We start from the raw sequence: 6,000 nt of genomic DNA on the forward strand, positions 1-6,000 counted from the left end.
TAGCCCCGAATCACCAAAGTGCTGTTTCTACTTCGCCAGCCACTGCAGTCCTCTTTCCTGAGCACTTCCCTAACCCTGTCCAATGGCTGAACACCTAACAGGTGCACATTCTGAGGATTCTCTTGGACAGTGCCCCTGCACTAAAATTATAAATGAATTCTAGTTTCGCCTTTTACAAATTGAACCGCACCTTCCTGCATATAAGATGCAACAGTATAGATCTCTGGAGCAGTGGCCTTGTCATTCTAAACTTTTTCCTTTCTGCTTTATCCAAAGCCTTCATTTATTGGACAAACATATACAATGAGCATACTGTTCATGGCCCAGGTATCTACTAGATGCTTGCCTTGTGCCAAATACCATGTTAGGTGGCAGAGGTATGAGAGTTAACTAGGAAGACATGAGTTTCTAATCTTTGGGAGTGTGAAATCTGGTAGAGGTGACAGACATTAAGCAAATCATTACTGTAATAAATGGAATGGCAGGAAAATACATGGTCCTTGTAAGAGTGCTAATAGGGGACAACCTCACATTGGAGGCTGAAAGAGGTGGCATTTAAACAAAGACCAGAGCAATTAAGAAAAGTCAGCCGACTTAGAGGGGGAAAGTGGGAGGAGGGAGCTCTGAGAAAGCACCTGCTGCTCAGACCCAGGAAGGCCAGTGTGGAGCTCACAAGGGAGAACTGTAGAACTTGAGGCTGCAAAGAAAACAGGAACAGAGGGCAGGATACGATGACATCTTCCCTGTCTGTGCAGGATACCCTGGAACATAGTGATAAAAGGCTGAGTTCCAGAGAAAGCTTCCTTGGTATCAAGGGCCCTACCCTTCCATTTTCTAGACCTGTGACCATAGCTAAATTCTCTCATGTTCTCTGGACCTCAGTATCTTTGAAAATAAAAATATCAATAAAACTATCTTTCATACGTTGTGATGGTTGATCTTAATTGTTAAATCCACAGAATCCAGAATAACCATGGAAACAAACCTGTTTGTGTCTATGAGGGTGTTTCTAGAAAGGTTAACAGAGCAGAGAAGTCCCACCGTGAATGTAGGTGACACAATCGCATGGACTAGGTCCCTGACCTGAATAAAGATGGAGCAAGTGAGCTGAGCAGTGGCATCACTTCTCTCCTATTCTTGACTACTGACGCAGTGGGACCACCTGCCTGTCGTTCCTACTGCTATGAATTCCCCAGCATGACGGTCTGTACCCTCAGGCCATGAACCAAAAACAGACCCTTTCTCCCTTAAGTGGCCTTTGTCCTGTATTTGGTCATAGCATCGAGAGAAGTAGCTAATGTATATACCATCACATGCAAAGCATTTAGGACAAAGCCTATCGCATAGGAAAAGCTCAGGAAATACTGGGAATTGACTCCTATGATACAACACAGGAGGCTAAGAACAGGAAGATTAAGCGGCCTCTTTTCCACCTGGGTCTACCCAATTCAAAGGTGGTTGCATAACAAGATGTTCTTTTGTAATAATAATCTTATTTTACCACATTGACATTGTGCTGTTGTTGCCTGTGCACTGCTGTTCACAAGAAGCTTACTCCATTGTCCTCCATGTCTCTCCTGTCACCAATATCAGTCATATTCCATGTGTCTTAGTCGGTGCACCATTTTCTTGGTAGACTTCTCACCAAAAGAGAAAAGCCACTAAAAGTTTCTGCAACCTCCACATAATGTCAAAGAAATGAGGCCATTGTCTATAGCACTGTTAAAAACAAGATAAATCAAAACAAAAAAAAAGAATGAATGAGAAGAAGAAGAAAAAAAAAAAAAAAAAAACTCCAAAATGGATCACAATGAGGAGCAGAAAAGAAAAGCAGCTCAAACTAACAAAGGTCTTGGGAGGCCCAGCAATGTTCCTGAAGATATATAAAAGACCTTCCCTGTGGTTTGTTGGTACCTGCAGAAATGTGTAGGGGCCTTCGAGGAAACAAATCGTGCTATGATGCCATCCCAAGAGTATAGATCCCCGGGGATTTTGAGGCACCGTCATCAAAGCCATCAGTGCATTAATCACACTGTGCAGGAACGAGAGAAATTGGAGTTGAAAGGGCCCGATTAAGTTCTTAAGGCTTTCCCCAGGGAACACCTTGTGGTGATGGCTCTGCAAAGGGTACATTGTGAACTCAGTAAACTGGGAGCGTTCACCTTATAAGTTTGACATCTTCCCCACGGGCCAACTGCAGTCTGGTAGCTATGAAGTTTTTCATGTAATGGCTGCCAACTAGGCATGGGAGGCTTTCATAAAGAGGAAGCACTGAACATTTTCCACCGTGTGGACTAAGAAGGTAGAGGTGAACCTTTGCCACAGCTGTGGCCACCAATATCCATTTCTTCCGGATATGTAGGTTGCCTGGGAGTTGCCCAGCTGTGACTCTATTGTATCTTGAGTCTAGTAGCTCCCGGGAGGAGGATAGGGACTGAATTCCATCAGTTGTGTTGCCTCTTCCTAAGGCTTTGTGTATGAACTATGGGCAGTTGCCAGGGAAAGAGGGTCCCTACTGTTACAAGTTTTGCATGGCTGCCTGGGGCCTGTCTGCTTCAAGCCTCTTGCCCCAGACTTCCGTTTAAGCCTATGGTTGTCCCATTTCCTGCCGTTAAGTTTCCATCTTCCTCATGTTTGCCAGGGTTGGATTTTGTTGCCACCGTTACCTGGTTCAGCAGATGAACACACTTACCGCCAAGCCTGATGATCTGAACCAATTTCCGGGAGCCACAGAGTGGGAGAACTGACTCCCTCAGGCTGTCCTCTGACCTCCACATGGCCCATGCATGTGTGTACTTTCACGTGTGCACATACACTAAATAAATGTGTTTTATTTTTAACGCCAGAGGGATAAAGTTTAACGTAGTGACTTACGCTTGTGATCTCGACATTCTAAGGGCAGGAGCAAGAGGACTGTCACAGTTGGAGGCCAGCCTGGGCTGCATAAGAAGACCTTGGAAATTTGATGATAGATCGAAGATAGACAGATAGATGGAGTGAAAGAGTGAGTGAGTGAGTATGTGTGAAAAGCCCACATCTAAGATTCCAGTACTCAGGAAGCTGAAACAGGAGGATTATGAGTTTAAGGCCAGTTTGAACTACATATTGAGACCCTATCTGAATGAATGAATGAATGAATGAATGAATGAATGAATGAGCACATCCATAATAGTAGCTATTTTATCTAATATGTTTGTTCTTTGTCACTGTAGTTTCAGAGCCAAGAAAGAAATATCTCCCTCTCCCCACATGTTTAGTAGTTTGTTGGGCTTTGCCCTGCCCCAAGCCCCACTCTCACTTCTCAGTGGAGCTATGGAAAAGCAGGTATGGTGGCTTAATGGACTCTCTTGTACCCAGCAGGGTTGTTGGCGAATGGTTAGCGACTCGCACTGTGTAGGGCGAGGTGAGAGCCCCTGACTGGTACTGTTTTCCAGTGTCCCTGGTGCAGGTACTGCCACGTGGATAACATCATTGTGGCATCTCCTGAATGCAGACCTGGGGACACATACACAATCAGCTCTGAGCAGAGCCATTGTGATCTGGCTCTGCCTCAACCTACAGCAAGGGCACAGGTAAGACAGATGAGTAAAAAAACACTGACCTTGCTTACAGATTTTGCATCCTGCCAAGTACCATGCTAGGCAGACCTAAGTATCACATACAAGTTTCGCCCCTCTTTTATAGATTTGAAAACAGAAGCAGGAAGAAAATAAGAAATTGTTCAAAGATTAAAACGTGAGAGGTGAAACTCTGTAATTTGAATCCTGGTAATTGACTCCAGAGGTGACTCAGTTAATCATGACACTCTGCTGATAGATAGGATCAGATTAGCAAAGGCTTCTGGCTTCCAGAATGTGGGAGGTGGCATCAGACTCAAACATCTTGACAGAAATGACAGTGCCAGTTGTTCCCAGGAAAATTCAACACAGATGTGCTGTAATTGAGTGTAACTTTTATATTCTGTACACACACTCTGATTATTTATATCTCACCTAATATTAAAAAATGGAAATAGCATAAAACAGTAATATCTAATAATTACAAAGTATATACTGTGTATCGTACTTTAATATTTAAACATGATGGGGGTGGTGGTCCTACTTCGTAAATTCAAATGATTTCATGCCCTCGAACTGATTCTCCTGCCTCAGACTCCAAGTGTTAAAACTGCAAGTGTATGCCACCAAGCCCAACTGAGTAAAATTCCACTGTGTATATGTGCCACATTTTCTGTACCTGCCCATCCATCCATGGATCTCTACACTGGCTCCATAGCTGTCTATTTTGAATAATATATGTATCACTGTGATATACAAATCTAGATAAGGGCACATGGAAAACCAGTCACAGCAAGGTTAAGTAATTTGATTCCCCAATACCATACTTAATCAGTGTGGAGTTAAACCCCAGTCCATTTGCTGCCAAACCCTGGGATCTCTACATCACACTCAGTGACTTCTACCTCTAAACAGTCCTCCCAATACTGTAGCCAAAAGTGATTTTCCTAGAAAGCCCTGCCTGAACATCTTGTGAACGACGACTCTGGCAAATGACCTCTCAGCAACTGCAGTTGCACAGCTCAGAGGGCTCTTTGCTAACTTTTACCATCAGCTTGTGGTCCCCGAAGTTAGCACCTCTCTCCGAACAGCGCAACAGGTTCCAAGTAACATCAGAAGGATGAGTTCAGTCTCTGAAGACTTGTTTCCTTCTGATCTTTTGCAACTTCCCTCTGGGGACCAGGCTGAATAGGCAAGGCCAGTCACCAGTGCACAGGAATCTCCTTGTCTGTAATGCAAAAGCCAACTTTTGCTGGCACATACATACATAGGTGACCCAACTTGACTGCCTTGACAGGAGTGATATGGATGAGGTGCTCCTGTTATTGGTGATAATGAGACTTTTCAGTGTCTGTCAGTTACGGAACAATTGATGTCATCAAATGACTGGCAGCTCCCTGGCTAACTTGCTGCTCAGAGGCAGGGCTGTGGAAGCATCAAACACTTTGAAGGAGTCGCAGAAGCCGGGGCCGGAAGGGTTAACACACCCTGGTGTGCCTGCCTTAGCTCTTCCAGCAGAGAGGAGAGGAGGTGGGCTGGGCGTGGGATAAGTGTCACAGGCAGACACATATCTATAGCAAAACAGTTTTAAACCATATTGCTGCCTGTTCTGGGATTATTTTCTCCTGCTCTGGCAATCTGTCACCTGTAACTGGGAGGAAAGGTAGGCGTCCGAGAGCCCAAATGAGTGAGTAACATGCTCTTGGTTTTATGGCGCTGCCTTCTAGGTCCTTGACCTAATTAGACGGAACAGTCTAGCAAGAACGCCTAAGAACCGCCCCCCCTCAAGGTGCTTTTCAATATAACTTCTAGCCCAAATAATATACACAAAAGACACCTGGCCTCCGAAAATTAAACTATCTAAACACAGAATTGCTGTGTAATCAGCAATCTCACATTTAGATATGTATCCAAAGGAATTACAAGCCAGGATTGGAGCTGTTTGTACACTCCCACAGCAGCGTTATCTGCAGCAGCTGAAAGGTGGAGGTTACCAAAATGCCCACAGTGGACAAAAGGATAACAAAATATGACATGCACGTGCAGCACAGAATACCATTCAGCCCTAAGGACAGAATGCCTGGCACATGTTACAATATGGGCAAAGTGGAGACATTGTGCTAAGTGAACTAACCCAAGCACAAAATGACAGAAAAAGCAAGGTATGGTGGCACACTACTGTGCTCCTAGAACTTGGGCGGATGATGCAGGAAAATGGAGAGTCGGGGACCAGCTCGGGTTATCTACTGAGTTCCAGGCTAGCCAGAGCTACAATGTAATAGGCTGTCTCAAAAAAAAAGACAAATCTAGATTGAGGATCCTTTATCTGAAATGTTGTGACTAAAAATGAATTTTTAATTTGGGGAAAATATTTGTAGATGGAGGGATGGATAGATAGACAGACAGACAGATAGACATGCAGACAGCTAGATAGACAGACAGA

This window comes from Psammomys obesus, unplaced genomic scaffold (assembly GCF_907164565.1).
Source record: "Psammomys obesus unplaced genomic scaffold, mPsaObe1.curated_primary_1811, whole genome shotgun sequence".
Taxonomy (NCBI): domain Eukaryota; kingdom Metazoa; phylum Chordata; class Mammalia; order Rodentia; family Muridae; genus Psammomys; species Psammomys obesus.